The sequence below is a fragment of the Ranitomeya variabilis genome, chromosome 5, assembly GCF_051348905.1.
Source record: "Ranitomeya variabilis isolate aRanVar5 chromosome 5, aRanVar5.hap1, whole genome shotgun sequence".
NCBI classification, from domain to species: Eukaryota; Metazoa; Chordata; class Amphibia; order Anura; family Dendrobatidae; genus Ranitomeya; species Ranitomeya variabilis.
The window spans coordinates 488,014,084-488,034,804 of NC_135236.1; positions in this window are offsets into that span (position 1 = coordinate 488,014,084).

A 20,721-nucleotide genomic window follows, 5' to 3' on the forward strand; every position below is an offset into this window, starting at 1 on the left:
TCGTGTGGTGGTCTTGACTGATCACAAAAATTTGATGTATCTCGAGTCTGCTAAACGCCTGAATCCTAGACAGGCCCGCTGGTCATTATTTTTCTCCCGTTTTGACTTTGTGGTCTCGTATTTACCAGGTTCAAAGAATGTGAAGGCTGATGCTCTTTCAAGGAGCTTTGTGCCTGACTCTCCGGGAGTCGCAGAACCAGTTGGTATTCTTAAAGAGGGAGTTATCTTGTCAGCCATTTCTCCGGATTTGCGACGTGTGTTGCAGAGATTTCAGGCTGGTAGACCTGACTCTTGTCCACCTGACAGACTGTTTGTTCCTGATAAGTGGACCAGCAGAGTCATTTCCGAGGTTCATTCCTCGGTGTTGGCAGGGCGTCCGGGAATTTTTGGCACCAGAGATCTGGTGGCTAGGTCCTTTTGGTGTCCTTCCTTGTCACGGGATGTGCGGTCGTTTGTGCAGTCCTGTGGGACTTGTGCTCGAGCTAAGCCTTGCTGTTCTCGTGCCAGCGGGTTGCTCTTGCCCTTGCCTGTCCCGAAGAGGCCTTGGACGCACATTTCCATGGATTTCATTTCAGATCTCCCGGTGTCTCAGGGCATGTCTGTCATCTGGGTGGTATGTGATCGCTTTTCTAAGATGGTCCATTTGGTACCCTTGCCTAAGCTGCCTTCCACTTCCGATCTGGTTCCTGTGTTCTTTCAGAATGTGGTTCGTTTGCACGGCATTCCTGAGAATATTGTGTCTGACAGAGGATCCCAGTTTGTTTCCAGGTTCTGGCGATCTTTTTGTGCTAGGATGGGCATTGATCTGTCGTTTTCGTCTGCCTTTCATCCTCAGACTAATGGACAAACGGAGCGAACTAATCAGACACTGGAGGCTTATTTGAGGTGTTTTGTTTCTGCGGATCAGGATGATTGGGTGACCTTCTTTCCGTTGGCTGAATTTGCCCTTAATAATCGGGCTAGTTCCGCTACATTGGTTTCGCCATTTTTCTGCAACTCTGGTTTCCATCCTCGTTTTTCCTCGGGACATGTGGAGCCTTCTGACTGTCCTGGGGTAGATTCTGTGGTGGATAGGTTGCGGCAGATCTGGAATCATGTGGTGGACAACTTAAAGTTGTCACAGGAGAAGGCTCAGCGTTTTGCCAACCGCCGCCGCGGTGTGGGTCCCCGACTTCGTGTTGGGGATTTGGTGTGGCTGTCTTCTCGATTTGTTCCTATGAAGGTCTCCTCTCCTAAATTTAAGCCTCGCTTCATCGGTCCTTACAGGATATTGGAAATCCTTAATCCTGTGTCCTTTCGCTTGGATCTTCCGGTGTCGTTTGCCATTCACAACGTGTTCAATAGGTCTTTGTTGCGGCGGTACGTTGTACCTGTGGTTCCTTCTGTTGAGCCTCCTGCTCCGGTGTTGGTTGAGGGCGAGTTGGAGTACGTTGTGGAGAAGATCTTGGATTCTCGTCTCTCCAGGCGGAGGCTTCAGTATCTGGTCAAGTGGAAGGGCTATGGTCAGGAGGATAATTCCTGGGTGGTTGCCTCTGATGTGCATGCGGCCGATTTAGTTTGTGCCTTTCACGCTGCTCATCCTGATCGCCCTGGTGGTCTTGGTGAGGGTTCGGTGACCCCTCCTTAAGGGGGGGTACTGTTGTGAATTAGACTTTTTGGCTCCCTCTTGTGGTCACTAGTGATATGACTCTGGGATTTTCTTTCTTCGGTTTGGCACTCTCCTGGGCCATTAGTCCAGGGGTGTCGCTATATAAACTTCCTGGATCCTTAGTCCAGTGCCTGGCATCGTTGTATTCAGATCCTTCTGTTGCTCCTGTCTACTGGTCCTGGCTCTTGCAAAATTAAGCTAAGTCCTGCTTCTTTGTTTTTTGAGTTATTTGCTTTGTTCCTATTTTTGTCCAGCTTGTACTAAATGTGATTTCTGACCTTGCTGGAAGCTCTAGGGGGCTGGTGTTCTCCCCCCGGCCGTTAGTCGGTTCGGGGGTTCTTGAATATCCAGCGTGGATATTTTAATAGGGTTTTTGCTGACCATATAAGTCATCTTACTATATTCTGCTATTAGCTAGTGGGCCTCTCTTTGCTAAATACCTAGCTCATTCTTATGTTTGTCTTTTCCTCTTACCTCACCGTTATTATTTGTTGGGGGCTTGTATCCAACTTTTGGGGTCTTTTCTCTGGAGGCAAGAAAGGTCTTTCTTTTCCCTTCTAGGGTTAGTTAGTTCCCCGGCTGGCGCGAGACGTCTAGAACCAACGTAGGCACGTTCCCCGGCTACTGCTATTTGTGGTGCTAGGATTAGATATATGGTCAGCCCAGTTACCACTGCCCTATGAGCTGGTTTTTTGTGTTTGCAGACTTGGTATTTATTCCTGAGACCCTCTGCCATTGGGGTCATAACAGAGATGCTACACACATATATACTATATACAGGAGGAGATGACATACAGGTACATACTATATACAAGGGAGATGACACGCAGGTATATACTATATACAGGAGCAGATGACACACAGGTATATACTATATACAGGAGGAGATGACCTACAGGTATATACTATATATAAGAGGATATGACACACAGGTATATACTATATACAGGAGGAGATGACATACAGGTATATACTATATACAGGAGGAGATGACATACAGGTATATACTATATAAAAGAGGAGATGACACACAAGTATATACAGGAGGAGATGACATACAGCAGGTACATACTATATACAGGGGAGATGATATACAGGTATATACTATATACAGGAGATGACATACAGGTATATACTATATATAGGAGATGACATACAGGTATATGCAATATACAGAAGAGATGACATACAGATATATACTATATACAGGAGGAGTTGACACATAGGTATATACAATATACAGGAGGAGATGACATACAGCAGGTATATACTATTTACAGGGGAGATGACATACAGGTATATACTATATACAGGAGATGACATACAGGTGTATGTGTATACTATATATAAGGGAGATGACAAACATGTATATACCGAGGGGAAAATGAGAGGTGTGAGGTGAAAATGAGAGGTGTGAGGTGAAAATGAAAAGGTGTGAGTGCAAAATGAGAGGAATGAGGGAAAATAGTGGAGTGATCGGAAAATGACTGATGTGAGGTCAAAATGACAAGTGTTAGGGGGGAATGAGAGGAGGGGGAAAATAAGAGGAGTGAGGGGGAAAATGAGAGGTGTGAGGGAGAAAATGAGAGATGTGAGGGGGAAAATGAAAGATGTAAGGGGGAAATGAGAGGCGTCATGGGAAAATGAGATAAATGAGGTGCTAATTGAGAGGCGTGATGGGAAAATAAGAGAAATGAGGTGCTATAACTAACCACAGATATTTACTATGTCCAGGCAACGCCTGGCTCTTCAGCTAGTATATATATATATATCACAGCCCACGTAGTACATAGCACAGCCCACATAGTATACAACACAGCCCACGTAGTATATAGCACAGCCATGTAGTATATAACAGCCCACGTAGTATATAGCACAGCCACGTAGTATATAGCACTGCCACGTAGTATATAGCACAGCCCACGTAGTATATAGCACAGCCGCGGAGTAGATAGCACAGCCACATAGTATATAGCAGCCACATAGTATATAGCACAGCCCACGTAGTATATAGCACAGCCACCTAGTATATAGCACAGCCCACATAGTATATAGCACAGCCCACGTAGTGCATTACACAGCCCACGTAGTATATTACACAGCCACATAGTATATAGCAGTGTGGGCACCATATCCCTGTTTAAAAAAGAATTAAAATAAAAAATAGTTATCTACTCACCTTCCGGCGGCCCCCGGATCCAGCCCAGGCCTTTAGCGATGCTCCCACCAGGTCCGTTCCCAGTGATGCTTTGCGACAATAACCCGTGATGATGTAGCGGTCTCGCGAGACCGCTACGTCATCTGGGGTCATTACCGCAAAGCATTACTGGGACCGGAGCATCACAAGGAGTGGGAAAAGCTGCCGGGGACACCGGAAGGTGAGAATATCACAATTTTTAAAAAAATTATTTTTAACATTATATCTTTTTACTATTGATGCTGCATAGGCAGGATCAATAGTAAAAAGTGAAGCAGTGTTTAAATCCCGCTCCAATATCACTGGGTGGGCCGGGCGCGACCAATCAGCGACCCGGGATTTCCGTTACAGGCAAACATACAAACAGACGGAAGTGGACCTTAGACAATTATAGACATATATACCGTATTTTCTGGTGTATAAGACGACTGGGGGTATAAGACGACCCCCAACTTTTCCATATAAAATATGGAATTTGGGGTATACCCGCCGTATAAGACGGGGGTCATCTTATACGCCCAGTCATCTTATACGGCGTGTGGTTCCCAGGGTCTGGAGGAGAGGAGACTCTCCTTCAGGCCCTGGGATCCATATTCATGTAAAAAATAAAGAATACAAATAAAAATCATCGCAGGTCCTTCACTCACTGCATTCTTAGGAACGGAGGCAGACGCTTGCACCGCTGAGGTCCAGGGTCCGTCGGAGGGGTGAGTATATCCATATTTTTTATTTTTATTCTTTATTTTTTACATGAATATGGATCCCAGGGCCTGAAGGAGAGTCTCCTCTCCTTCAGACCCTGGGAACTATCCAGGACCCGGATCGCTCTGTGCACCCGTACCAGGCGTATAAGACGACCCCCGACTTTTGGGACAATTTTTAGGGGTTAAAAAGTCATCGTATACGCCGGAAAATACGGTGTATATATATATATATATATATATATTTATATATATATATATATACAGGCAGCACTCCAGTTATTGTAAAGGATAAAGTGGAATTTTATTAGCCCATGTGGCGTGGTGACATCTCAATTACAAAGAATCTTTCTTTGTAAATAAATTGTTGCCACGCCACATTTATATACACATACAGCTCTGGCAAAAATTAAGAGACCACTGCAAAATGTTCAGTTTGTCTGATTTTTCTCTTTATAGGTATATTTTTGAGTAAAATGTAAATTGCTCTTTTATTATATAAACTTCTGACAACATGTCTCTGAATTTCCAAGCAATAAATTTTGTATTTATTTTCTGAAAATGATAAATGGTGAAAATTAAAAAATTTGTAAACCATGCCAAGACGCATGAAAGCTGTGATGAAAAATCATGGTTATTCCACAAACTATTGATTTCTGAACTCTTTTGGAGTTAAAACATTAGTATTGTTGTTTCTAAATGTTTATGAACTTATTTTCTTTGCATTATTTGAGGTCTGCAAGCAATGCATTTTTTTTGTTGTTTTGACCATTTCTCATTTTCAGAAAATACAAACAAAATGTATTGCTTGAAACTTTGGAGACATGTTGTCAGTAGTTTGTAAATTGTTCTTTTATTCTATATTTTACTCAAAAATATACCTATGAAGAGAAAAATCAGAGAAACTGAACATTTTGCAATGGTCTCTTAATTTTGCCAGGGCTGTGTATGTGTATATGTATATAAATATTATGCAATCATTGCCGAAGGTGTTGGCACCCTTGAACTTGTCCCACAAAATTAAGTATTTCTCCCAGACAATTATTGCAATTGTACAAGGTTTTGTTATACACATGCTTATTTCCTTTCTGTGTATTGGATCAACACAAAATAAACAGAAACAATGCAAAGTGGACATAATTTCACAAAATTGTGGGCACCCTCAACTTAATATTTGGTTGCACACCCTTTGGAATAAATAGCTGCAATCAATCGCTTCCTATAACCATCAAAAAGCTTCTAAGGGTATGTGTCCACGTTCAGGATTGCATCAGGATTTGGTCAGGATTTTCCATCAGTATTTGTAAGCCAAAACCAGGAGTGGGTGATAAATGCAAAAGTGGTGCATATGTTTCTATTCTACTTTTCCTCTAATTGTTTCAATCCTGGTTTTGGCTTACAAATACTGATGAAAAATCCTGACCAAATCCTGATGCAATCCTGAACGTGGACACATACCCTTACACCTCTCATCTGGAATTTTGGACCTCTCTTCTTTTGCAAACTGCTCCAGGTCTCTCATATTTGAAGGGTGATTTCTCCTAACAGCAATTAATATCTCTCCACAGGTGTTCAATGGGATTTAGATCTGGACTCATTGCTGGCCACTTCAGATCTCTCCAGGACTTTATTTCCATCCATTTGTGGGTGATTCTCGAAGTATGTTTGGGATCATTATCCTGCTGGAAAACCATGACCTAAGATTCAAACCAGCTTTCTGACATTGGGCTCTACATTGCGACACAAAATCCTTTGGCAATCTTCAGATTTCATGATGCCTTGCACACAGTCAAGGCAACCAATGCCAGAGGCAGCAAAACAACCCCAAAACACCTTTGAAACGCTACCATATTTGACTGTAGGTACTGTGTTCTTTTCTGCGGTGATGCGCCCCCTGGTGGATGTCCTCATATGACCTGGAGCGTGGGAAAAACTTCCCAGGCTGCAGTTCATGAGAACATCCAGCAGGGGCACATCACCGCGACTGAAGGAAATGTAGGTCAATGACCTACATTTCCTTCATTCGCCGGGGAATTACAAGCACGAGCACAGCTGCATTATAGCAGGGCTCCTGCTTGTAAATTATTTTAACCCCTTCAGATGGATTACCTCGTGGGACGTGACGGGTCAGCAGAAGGTATGTATATTGTGGGTTTATTGTTTTGCCAAGCGAGGGTCTGCAAATGGATTGAGAGAGCAATAAAAGATTAAAACAACCGCTGTGTTTATTTCATTAAAATACTTTTAAATCATGTGTGTGTGTGTTTTTTAACCCTTTCAAACAATTGGATTAATAATGGATAGGTGTCATAATTGACGCCTCTCCATTATTAATCTGGCTTAATGTCACCTTACAATAGCAAGGTGGCATTAACCCTTCATTACCCCATATCCCACCGCTACACGGGAATGGGAAGAGAGTGGCCAAGTGCCAGAATAGGCGCATCTTCCAGATGTGCCTTTTCTGGGGTGGCTGGGGGCAGATGTTTTTAGCCACGGGGGGCCAATAACCATGGACCCTCTCTAGGCTATTAATATCTGCCCTCAGTCACTGGCTTTACCACTCTGGCGGAGAAAATTGCACGGGAGCCCACGCCAATTTTTTCCGCCATTTAACCCTTTATTTTAGCAGCTACAGCGCTGAAATTTTGCACATACACACTACTAACATTAGTAGTGTGGAATATGCAAAAAAAAAGGGGATATGAGATGGTTTACTGTATGTAAACCATGTCTCATATCCTGTCGGGTTTAGGCAGGAGAAATGAAAAGCCGGCAATTGAATTACCGACTTTTCACTAACACCGCTGCGTATTTCTCGCAAGTCACACTGCTGGTCCGTGTGGAATCCGTATTTTTCTCGCCCCCATAGACTTTAATTGGCGATTTTTTTGCGCAATACGCTGACAAACGCAGCATGCTGCGATTTTGTACGGCCGTAGAAAGCTGTATAATACTGAACCGTAATATACGGCTGATAGGAGCAGCCCCATTGAGAATAATTGTGCCGTTTATTTTGCGAGTTTTACGGACGTATTTTCTGCGCTCTTACGTCCGTAAAACTTGCCAGTGTGACGCCGGCCTAATGCATTTAGAAGAGAAGTATCCCCTTATTGAGATGTATAGGACAGGTTTGTTTTTTCCAATTGTTTCCAATATCCATTATAAATAGAATTCTATAGTTTTTGCACTTTTATGAAATTTAATTTTGGATTTAGAACAGCAGAGAAAATACTTTTTTTTATAATAATTGTTATAATTAGGTAGCAGCGTATTTCCATAGATGTATAAAATCGTAATTCATGACCTAGTACAATTCATAATGCCATGGATTTCTCCACAGGGCTGCAGGTAAATCTATTGCATTCCTTCCACACATCCAAAAAGTGCTGAGGTTAATTGGCTTCCTGCAGAAATGACCCTAAGGTATACTTGCTTATGCTTCAAATAAATTAGATTGCGAGTCCCCTCCAGACAAGAACCAATATAAGTCCAATCTATAGTGTATACAGTTCTGCAAGGATACGGTAGCACTATATAAATCCAGATTTAGGCTACTGTCATACAGCAGTCAGAAAACTAATGAAAAGATTATACCTGTTCTGTAGTTTGTACCCAATCCTGACTCTAGATTCCAAACACTGTGATAAAATACTGAATAAAGCTGTAGGATGTTTATTTGCATAGGCTAACAAAGGCATATTTTGCCCAATATCTCCTATCAGAAAAAAATTATGCAGAACTGTGTTTCCTTTTTCACTTAATGCCTCTATATCACTAGTATATTTGACTGCTCTATTAAATCTATATATATAAAGCTGAGTGTATGTGTGTGTATGTATCAAGCCACGTCCACTCCACAGAGCCCTGCCCACTCCGCATAGCCACAGGGAAAGAATCCCTGGTCCAGGGACACCCGACAACAATTGTGACACAGAGCTTGCCTCACATACATTGCACACACTGGTCTGCTGCAGGGACCCTCTGATCTCATGTATACGGGGTTACTATACTTCCCCCAGTGATGTGATAGAAGACCCTGCTCTGTGACATGAGCTGACACTTCTACTCCAGCACAGCCCTGGGTCTGACTCCTCCTCCCAAGCACGTGACTGGTCACATGGTAATGACATTATCACAGGTCCTTTAGCTGCCCAGGATCTTGCATCTACAGAGAGTTCAGGCAGGGAAGAGGAAAAAAAGCGGCGAGGGGCGGTGCCATCCTCTCCGGCAGCAGTGACGGACCCTCTCCAGAGTTTCACTCTGTCTGCAGTGCTTGCTGCCGCCAATGTGCTGATTGGGACATAAAGCCCAGAAACTATCCGGACACGGGATTTGATCTGTGCAACAGCTGCTGGCTTGGCAGGAAGTAGGAAAGAAGAAACCCACCACACACAGGCAGAGCCCCCGCTGTCAGTCTGAGCTGGAGAAGCGCAGCGACATGAACACCGACATCATGTACGCCAGCAGGAAGAGGCGCAAACCTGTGCAGAAGGCATAGGTCACACCCGTGACCCACTACAGGTCCCCGCAGGCCTAATAGGGGTTAACGGGAAAGACCTGAAAGCGGCGGAGGCCCACTGCTGGCATGGAGGGGACGGGGCAGTGCTGGGATGGAGGGGGCGGGGCAGTGCTGGGATGGAGGGGGCGGGGCAGTGCTATCTGCCCGGTGACACTGCCTGCCGCTGTGTGTATATAAAAGTTGTGCTACAGAGAAATGCTGTGTATAAAGGAGCAGCATGAGGTGCAGGAGGAGGCTGTGTAAAAAGAAGGAGCATGAAGTGCAGGAGGAATAAGAGCCCTTAACTGCTGCCGTTATTTGTTATAACTAACCACAGTTATTTACTATGCCCGGGCAATGCCGGGCTCTTCAGCTAGTACATTATAAAAAGGACACTCTTTTCACATAAGTATGCTTTTTCACATGTTTGCAGTGTGAACTTTAACAAACTATTAATACAAACTAGAACATTTACCTCTGTTAGATCATGGTTCACTTTTACTACAAGACATTAGATTTGTAAAGAGACTCAAATTAATGAGTTAAAAGAATTTGTATCCGTTTCATCAAGACTAGTGTTGTTCAATTTGGTCTTGATGAGAGGCCTACTGGAGTCGGACGCTATGAATTAATGAAAAAAAACACTTGCCTTTTAATGAATCAGGAGGGTTTGACAAGTGGCGTGTACCTCTCCGTGCCTTGCCATAAATTTTACTACTATCAGGGACTGGAGTAAGATTTGTGGCGTCAAATTCATGCGGTCCCACATCCACATTCCATCCCAGCTCTGTCCACTTTGTCAGAACTGAGCGGAAAAGGGAGTGAAAATACCAAAAGTCAAAAAATTATAACGCAGCCTTGAGTTGGGCTCAAATATTTTGACTTTTTAAAGCTTTTTACACCAGAATTCTGGTGGAAAAGCACAAATGAATCCTGCCCTTAAAAGGGTTTTCCCACACACAAATTTAATTTTAATTAAAAGATCTTGGAATAATTATATATTCAGCTGTGATCCTGTGCTGTCCTGTCTGTATACTCAATTTTGCTTCCTCCCCTGCTTAGGAGCTATGGTATTTTCAGTACGGTCAGAAACGGCCATTACACAGTACACAGCAGGGGCACATGTATAAGATTATCTCAGCACAGGAACATTTTATTTAATACTCTGCTCAAAAAAATAAAGGGAGCACTTAAACATCAAAATGTAACTACAAGTCAATCATACTTCTGTGAAATCAACCCATCGATTTATGAAGCAACACTGATTGTGAATCAATTTCACCTGCTGTTGTGCAAGTGTAACAGACAACAGTTAGAAATGATAGGCAATTAGCAAGACAACCCCTATTAAGGAGTGGTTTTACAGGGGGAGACCACAGACCATTTCTCTGTTCTCATCCTTTTTTTGGTTGTTTTTGTCACTTTTGCATTTTGTCATTGCTCTCACCCCTAGAGGTCCTGTACAGTAACATGAGGCATTGTCTACAACCCACAGAAGTTGCTCAGGTAGTGCAGCTCATCCAGGATGGCACATCAAGGCAAGCTGTGGCAAGAAGGGTAGATGTCTGTCACCACAGTGTCCAGAGCATGGAGCAGATACCAGGAGACCGGCCAAGTAGACCAGGAGACATGGAGGGGGGCGTAGGAGGGCAACAACCCAGCATCAGGACTGCTACCTCCTCCTTTGTGCAAAGAGGCACAGGAGGAGCAGTGCCATAACCCTGCAAAATGACCTCCAGCAGGCCACTAGCACCTATGTGTCTGCTCAAACTGTCAGACTCCATCAGGGTGTTATGAGGGCCTGACATCAACAAGTGGGTGTTGTGCTTACAGCCCAACACCATGCAGGGCGATTGCCATTTACCAGAGAACACCAAGATTGGCAGATTTGACACTGGCGCCCTGTGGTCTTCACGTATGAGAGCAGGTTCACATTGAGCACATGTGACAGACATGACAGAGTCTGGAGGTGCCGTGGAGAGCGATCTGCTGCCTGCAACATCCTCCAGCGTGACCGGTTTTGCAGTGAGTTAAGAATGGTGTGGGGAGGCCTTTCTTTGGAGAACCGCACAGCCCTCCATATTCTAGCCTGTGGTAGACTGACTGCCAGTAGGTACCAGGATGAGATCCTCAGACCCATTGTGAGACCATATGCAGGTGCAGTGGGCCCTGGGTGTTATGGACCTGGTGGTTAGGTGCACCAGGAATGACCTGATAGTTAAACACGGAATCAGGACGAGCTCTGGGGAAATGGGAACTCTGCTGACCGCAAACCCTACTCCTATCAACACAACTAGAAATAGCCGTGGAGTGTGCCTGACTCTGCCTAGACGCCTCTTCACAGCCTAAGAGCTAACTACCCCTAAAGAAAAGAAACAAAGCCTCACTTGCCTCAGAGAAATTTCCCCAAAGGTAAAAGCAGCCCCCCGCAAGCATTGACTGTGAGTAAAGAGGAAATCACAAACACAGGATGAAATAGGCTTTAGCAAAGGGAGGCCAGTCTAACTAAACAAATTGAGGATAGAAAAGGGATCTTTGCGGTAAACACAAAAAACTACAAAACCACGCATAGTGTGCAAAAAATACCCCCGCACCGACTCACGGTGCGGTGGTGCCACTCTGCACCCCCAGAGCTTCCAGCTAGCCAGGCAGTTTCATGATAGCAAGCTGGACTAGAACTTAGCAAGAAAAACCATATGTAACAAATGAACAAGCAGGAACTTAGCTTCGCTGGAGTAGACAGGTCCTCAGAAAGATCCAGGAGAGATCTGAACCAGTACTAGAACATTGACAGCTGGCATGGAGTAACGATCTGAGTGGAGTTAAATAGAGAATCCAGCCTAGCCCTAAACGAGGACAGGTGGGGAAGGAATCTCAGAACCAGCAGCTCCACTCACAGCCACCAGAGGGAGTCCATGGACAGAACTCACCGAAGTACCATTCATGACCACAGGAGGGAGTTCAAGAACGGAATTCACAACACCTGGGTTCCTACTGATGCATAACAATGCTAGGCCTCATGTGGCTGAAGTGTGTTAGCAGTTCCTGCATGATCAAGGCATTGATGCAATGGACTGGCCTTCCTGTTCCCCAGCACTGAATCCAATTGAGCACATCTGGGACATCATGTCTCATTCCATCCACCAACGCCGCATTGCACCACAGACTGTCCAGGAGTTGACTGATGCCTTAATCAAGATCTGGGAGGAGATCCCTCAGGATAACATCCACTGCCTCATTAGGACAATGCCCAGGCATTGTATGGAGGTCATACAGGCACGTGAAGGCCACACACGCTACTGAGCATCATTTCCTTGTCTTGAGGCATTTCCACTGAAGTTGAATCAGCCTGGAAATTGATTTTCCACTTTGATTTTGAGCATCATTCCAACTCCAGACCTCCATGGGATATTAGTTGTGATTTACATTCATCATTTTTAGGTTTTATTGTTCTCAACACATTCCGCTATGTAATGAATAAAGATTTGTAACCGGAATATTTCATTCAGTGATATCTAGGATGTGGGATTTTAGTGTTCCCTTTATTTTTTTGAGCAGTGTATATCCAGTTATAGAACTTATTATTATTCCAAGATCTATTGATTAAAATGTACTTTGGTCGTGGGAAAACACTTAGAGGTATTGTGGGACTTTAGCCCATGGTATAGCATGCATTATTAAACATTAGATAAACCACATTTCTTAGAAGTTGTGGTCGTGGTGGCATTATTACAAACACTTTGGTTGACTTGTATTCTAATTTTTTTCTAAGCATCAAGAAAGGTTTAAAAAAGCGTGAAGTGGAATGGATGTGTTTTCCTTCTTTTAGGTTCTCTTGACCTCTTCTGCACCTTAGTTTTACATGAAATCCTCCTGTCAGTCACAACATTTATATAAAGGCCAAATTGTTGTTCACCTCTATCATATGGTATTATTCCTTCTGCAGACGATAGCAATTTTAATTTTCCTGCAGCCTATAGACCTATAATCATTGTGCCTATATATGTATCACATATTTAACTCCGAGTTCTATGTTAGGCAAATCATGCCAGTGGTTACCATAGTAACAATGTAGGATTTCCTTTATATTTGAAATATATAAGATGTGACTGTATCTGCTAAAGCTCTGATAATCATTTCCTGCAGCATGATCATAAGTACGTATGGTAGAATAAAAATCCTCTAAAATAAAATAGAATTTACTTTAAAGGGAACATGTCATGTTAGGATTCCCCATCTAAGAGCACTGCAGGGTAGGGATTGTAATTAGCATCTGTTAGTGTCATAGTTAGCAATGCGCTGTGAAAGGAGAAAACAACTTTATAATCGCACTGCTCCATTCCAATCATTGGGGTTGGTGTTATGGACTGGTAATTTAGGAGCGACATACGACTAGCTCTGAGCAGGTGGTAACTATACAGACCGCAGTTCCTGATCTTAACACAACACTAGCAGTAGCCATGGGATGTTCCTGTCGCTCCCTGGACACTTCGTCACAGCCGGAGAACTAGCTACCCCTAAAGGTAGAAACAGGAAAGCTATCTTGCCTCAGAGAAAATCCCAAAAGGATAGGACAGCCCCCCACAAATATTGACTGTGAGAGGAGAAGGAAATGACATACATAGTATGAAACAAGATTTAGCAAAGGAGGCCACTTCTAGCTAAATAGATAGTAAGGAAAGAACACTGTGCGGTCAGTAATAAAAACTAGAAAAAGTCCACCGCAGAGATATGCAAAAATCTCCACACCTGACTAAAGGTGTGGAGGGCAAAATCTGCAGCCCAGAGCTTCCAGCTTAGCTGAATAGATCCATACTGATAAGCTGGACAAATGAGCAAAACATAGAATGTGCTGAACAATAAAGTCCACAACAAGTGGACTGCAAAAGGACAAGCAAGGACTTATCTTTGCTGAACTGGACAGAGTGTCAGGGAAATCCAAAAGAGCAGTGGCTCCAAGCAGGAACAATTGACAACTGGCATTGATTGAGGGATAAGGCCAGACTAAAATAGCCGAGCCAGAAAGACGATCAGTGGGAGCAGCTGCTGATGCTAAATCCAAGAAGCAGCTATACCACTCAAAACCACAGGAGGGAGCCCAAGAGCAGAATTCACAAAAGTGCTACCTACAACCACCGGAGGGAGCCCAAGAGCGGAATTCACAACAGTACCCCCCCTTGAGGAGGGGTCACCGAACCCTCACCAGAGCCCCCAGGCCGATCAGGACGAGCCAAGTGAAAAGCACGAACCAAATCGGCAGCATGGACATCGGAGGCAACCACCCAAGAATTATCCTCCTGGCCATAACCCTTCCACTTAACAAGATACTGAAGCCTCCGCCTCGAAAAACGAGAATCCAAATTTTCTCAACCACATATTCCAACTCCCCCTCAACCAACACCGGGGCAGGAGGATCAACAGAGGGAACAACAGGTACCACATATCTCCGCAACAAAGATCTATGGAAAACATTGTGGATGGCAAAAGAGGCTGGAAGGGCCAAACGAAAAGACACTGGATTGATAATCTCAGAGATCTTATAAGGACCAATAAACCGAGGCTTGAACTTAGGGGAAGAAACCTTCATCTACGGCATCCGGTATCAGTAATCCTCTTTGATAGGCCTCCTGATGAACCAAACTACGGGGAAACGCGTTGAGGCACAGCACATTGCGATAAGTAACATGCAATAGTGTGGATGAGGCACAATGTATTGCGATAAAATATCATGCAAAACTGTGGATGTTATTGACATACCATATAATCAAGTCAAATGTATTTTCATGTGGGTACCTGACGCTGTTAGGCACGACATACTGTGATAAACTAACATGCGATAACATAAATGCATTGTGATGAAAAATAAGTTATATGATAGATTTTACAGACATGCTTAGGGTTATCTATTACTGTGTAGGTACCTTACACTGATTATCAAATGTGGGCAGCTATCAACCTAATGAATGTGTAGATATACATGCTACTAATGATATTGGATAAAGCATATGGTTGATGGCTTTCTTTTTGACACATCTATTTTGTGGTATGGGTGCTAGTCCAAAAAAAAGTTTTTTTGCCTGGATATAATATTTATGTGGCATATCTGGTAGCATACCCATTATAATATAGCACTTTATATCAATTAATTTGTTATATCTCCTGAAAGGAAATGATATCTTGTTCCTATCAACTGCCTTCCACCCCATTTTTTTGCTAAGTTTATTATATTTAGTTTTTTTTTCATTATTTTGACCATTTTTTTGTCTTTTTTCATCTCTGTTCTTATGCTATTGTTTTCTCACCTGCATTGTAGGGTGAGGTAGGGCAGAGAGGGTTAGCCTACGCTGAGTGGGGGCGCCAAAAAACCGTTGCTAGGGTGCCAACCTCCACAGTTAGGCAGGGGTCAGGAAGGATTAGTGTAGGGTATGCGCTAGACCTTGGTCTTAATAATTAGGCAGTCTATTTCTGCCTTAAACACTGGGTGGTGTATTTTAAACATTTTGAAATAAAATTATTTTTAAGGGGATACATGTTCACTAATTTTTTGATAAATAATTCCCATTATGTAAAAATCTTTTTAAAAAATACGAAGAAACCTTCATAGGAACATGACGAGAAGATAACCAGACTAAATCCCCCACACGAAGCCGAGGACCAACACACCGACGGCGGTTAGCAAAACGCTGAGCCTTTTCCTGAGACAACGTCAAATTGTCTACCACATGAGTCCAAATCTGCTGTAACCTGTCCATCACAGAATCTACACCAGGACAATCAGAAGGCTCAACCTGCCCTGAAGAAAAACGAGGATGGAAACCAAAATAACAAAAAAAAGGCGAAACCAAAGTAGCCGAACTGGCCCGATTATTAAGGGCAAACTCAGCCAACGGCAAGAAAGCCACCCAATCATCCTGATCAGCAGACACAAAGCATCTCAAATAGGTTTCCAAGGTTTGATTAGTTCGCTCAGTTTGGCCATTTGTCTGAGGATGGAACGCCGAAGAAAAAGACAAATTAATGCCCATCCTAGCACAAAAGGCCCGCCAAAACCTGGAAACAAACTGGGAACCTCTGTCAGACACAATATTCTCTGGAATGCCATGCAAACGAACCACATGCTGAAAAAACAATGGAACCAAATCAGAGGAGGAAGGCAATTTAGGCAAAGGTACCAAATGGACCATTTTAGAGAACCGGTCACAAACCACCCAGATAACAGACATCCTCTGGGACACAGGAAGATCCGAAATAAAATCCATGGAAATATGCGTCCAGGGCCTCTCAGGGACAGGCAAAGGCAAAAGCAACCCACTAGCGCGGGAACAGCAAGGCTTAGCCGGGGCACAAGTCCCACAGGATTGCACAAAAGAACGCACATCCCCCGACAAGGAAGGCCACCAAAAGGACCTAGCCACCAAATCTCTAGTACCAAAAATCCCAGGATGACCGGCCAACACCGAACAATGGACCTCAGAAATTACCTTACTTGTCCATCTATCAGGAACAAACAGCTTCCCCACAGGACAGCGGTCAGGTTTATCAGCCTGAAATTCCTGAAGCAGAAAGAATCACCCCTTCCCTAAGAATGCCAACCGGCTCAAGAACTCCAGGAGAATCAGGCAAAAAACTCCTAGAGAGGGCATCCACTTTAACATTCTTAGATCCCGGAAGATATGAAACCACAAAATCGAAACGGGAGAAAAACAGGGACCATCGAGCCTGTCTAGGGTTCAGCCGCTTGGCCGACTGGAGGTAAATCAAATTCTTATGATCGGTCAAGACCACAACGCGGTGCTTGGCTCCCTCAAGCCAATGTCGCCACTCCTCAAATGCCTACTTCATAGCCAACAACTCCCGATTGCCGACATCATAATTGCGTTCCGCAGGCGAAAACTTTCGGGAAAAGAAGGCACATGGTTTCATCAAGGAACCATCAGAATTCCTCTGTGACAAAACGGCCCCTGCCCCAATCTCAGAAGCGTCAACCTCAACCTGAAAAGGAAGAGACACATCCGGCTGACGCAAGACAGGAGCAGAAGTAAATCGGCGCTTAAGCTCCTGAAAGGCCTCAACAGCCTCAGAGGACCAATTTGTCACATCAGCGCCTTTCTTCGTCAAATCGGTCAGGGGCTATTATGATCCTGGTGGTAGGATCTCAAACTGACCTGACACATATACCCTGAATATATAGGACAAGTTCTGGGGATGTGGAAGCTATACTGACCGCAATCCTGATCCTATCCAAACACACTAAAGGCAGCTGTGGAGCGTTACCTGAAAACCTAGACGCCTCGTCACAGCCTGAGAAACTGACTACCCCTAGAGAGAAATCAAAGACCTCACTTGCCTCAGAGAAATATCCCCAAAGTTTTAGATAGCCCCCCACAAATAATAACGGTGAGTTAAGGGGAAAACACAAACGTAGAGATGAAACAGGTTTAGCAAATGAGGCCCGCTAATACTAGATAGGCAGATAATAGATAGGTGTCTGTGCGGTCAGTACAAAAGCTATCAAAAGTAAACCACGCAGAGAATACAAGAACCCCCACACCGACTCACGATGTGAGGGGCGCACTCTGCACCCCAGAGCTAACCAGCAAGCAAAAAATCACATAAAAGCAAGCTGGGCTGAACTCATAATATAATGAGAAATGTTTTCAAGGAAATAATGAGAAACTGAACAAGCAAACTTAGCTTCTCATAGCAGGAGACTGGTCACAAGGAATATTCAGGAGAGCACAGGATCAGGACTGAACACACCGACAGCAGGCGACAAGTAAAGGTCCAGGTGAGTTAAATAGGCCCAGCCTAGCAGGAGATGAAACAGCTGAGCCCAGCCAAGACCAGCCATATCGCTAAAGGCCACCAGAGGGAGCCCAAGAACAAACTCTCACAGTACCACTCATGACCACAGGAGGGAGCCCGAGAACGGAATTCACAACAGGGGCTTAACCACATTAGAGAAGCTGGAAATGTAACGGCGATAAAAATTAGCAAAGCCCAAAAATTTCTGAAGGCTCTTCACAGATGTGGGTTGAATCCAGTCATGAATGGCTTGGACCTTAACAGGATCCATTTCTATAGACGAAGGAGAAAAAATAAACCCCAAAAAAGAGACCTTCTGAACTTCAAATAGGCACTTAGACCCCTTCACAAATAGAGCATTATCACGAAGGATCTGGAATGCCATCCTGACCTGCTTCACATGAGACTCCCAATCATTGGAAAAAATCAAAATATCATCCAAATACACAATCAAGAACTTATCAAGATAATTGCGGAAAATGTCATGCATGAAGGACTGAAATACAGAAGGAGCATTAGAAAGCCCGAAAGGCATCACCAGGTATTCAAAATGGCCTTCGGGCGTATTAAATGCAGTTTTCCATTCGTCACCCTGTTTAATACGAACAAGATTATATGCCCCTCGAAGGTCAATCTTGGTAAACCAACTAGCCCCCTTAATCCGAGCAAACAAATCAGAGAGCAAAGGTAAAGGGTATTGGAATTTGACCGTGATCTTATTAAGAAGGCGATAATCAATACAGGGTCTCAAGGAGCCATCCTTCTTGGCAACAAAAAAGAATCCCGCTCCCAATGGTGACGAAGACGGCCGAATATGCCCCTTCTCCAAGGACTCCTTAACATAGCTCCGCATAGCGGTATGTTCTGGCACAGACAGGTTGAAAAGTCGGCCCTTAGGGAACTTAGAGCCTGGAATCAAGTCAATAGCACAATCACAGTCCCTATGTGGAGGAAGGGAACTGGACTTGGGCTCATCGAATACATCCTGGAAATCTGACAAAAATTCAGGAACATCAGAAGAGGGGGAAGAGGAAATTGACATTAAAGGAACATCACTATGTACCCCTTGACAACCCTAACTAGTCACAGACATCGATTTCCAATCCAACACTGGATTGTGTACTTGTAACCATGGAAAACCCAGTACAACAACATCATGTAAATTATGCAACACCAGAAAACGACAATCTTCCTGATGTGCTGGAGCCATGCACATAGTCAGCTGAGTCCAATACTGAGGTTTATTCTTGGCCAACGGTGTAGCATCAATACCCCTCAAAGGAATAGGGCTCTGCAAAGGCTGCAAAGAAAAACCACAGCGCCTGGCAAATTCTAAGTCCATTAAGTTCAGGGCAGCGCCTGAATCCACAAATGCCATGACAGAGAAAGATGACAATGAGCAAATCAGGGTCACAGACAGGAGAAACTTAGGCTGTACAGTACTAATGGTAACAGATCTAGCGACCCTCTTAATACGCTTAGGGCAATCAGAGATAGTATGAGCTGAATCAGCACAGTAAAAACACAGCCCAATCTGACGTCTGTATCCCCTCTGTTCCGCTCTAGTCAGAATCCTATCACATTGCATAGGCTCAGGACTCTGTTCAGAGGATGCTGCCATATGGTGCACCACTTTGCGCTCGCGCAGGCGCCGATCGATCTGAATGGCTAGAGACATAGATTCGCTCAGACCAACAGGCGTGGGGAACCCCACCATAACATCTTTAAGGGCTTCAGAAAGACCCTTTCTGAAAATTGCTGCCAGAGCGTCCTCATTCCATTTAGTGAGCACAGACCATTTTCAAAATTTCTGGCAGTATAATTCTGCCGCTTCCTGACCCTGGCACAGAGCAAACAAGGTTTTTTCCGCATGATCCACAGAGTTAGGTTCGTCATACAATAATCCGAGCGATTGAAAAAAATGCATCTACATTAAGCAATGCCGGATCCCCTGACTCAAGGGAGAATGCCCAGTCCTGAGGGTCACCACGCAGCAGAGAAATAACTATTTTAACTTGCTGAGTGGGGTCACCAGAGGAACGGGGTTTCAGAGCAAAAAACAATTTGCAGTTATTTTTAAAGTTCAAAAACTTAGATCTATCCCCGTAAAACAAATCTGGAGTAGGAATTCTAGGCTCTAAGGCTGGAGTCTGAACAACATAATCTTGGATACTCTGAACTCTTGCAGCAAGCTGATCCACACAAGAAAACAAACCCTGAACATCCATGTCCGCGCCTAAATCCACCCAGAGATTAAGAGGAAGAAAAAAGACAAAACAGACTAAAGAAAAAAAAATGCCTCAGAACTCTTTTTCTTTTCCTTCTTTTGAGATGCATTCAACTCATTTTTGGCCAGTTGTACTGTTATGGACTGGTAATTTAGGAGCGACATGCGACTAGCTCTGAGCAGGTGGTAACTATACAGACCGCAGTTCCTGATCTTAACACAACACTAGCAGTAGCCGTGGGATGTTCCTGTCGCTCCCTGGACACCTTGTCACAGCCGGAGAACTAGCTACCCCTAAAGGTAGAAACAGGAAAGCTATCTTGCCTCAGAGAAAATCCCCAAAGGATAGGACAGCCCCCCACAAATATTGACTGTGAGAGGAGAAGGAAATGACATACGTAGTATGAAATAAGATTTAGCAAAGGAGGCCACTTCTAGCTAAATAGATAGTAAGGAAAGAACACTGTGCGGTCAGTAATAAAAACTAGAAAAAGTCCACCGCAGAGATATGCAAAAATCTCCACACCTGACTAAAGGTGTGGAGGGCAAAATCTGCAGCCCAGAGCTTCCAGCTTAGCTGAATAGATCCATACTGATAAGCTGGACAAATGAGCAAAACATAGAATGTGCTGAACAATAAAG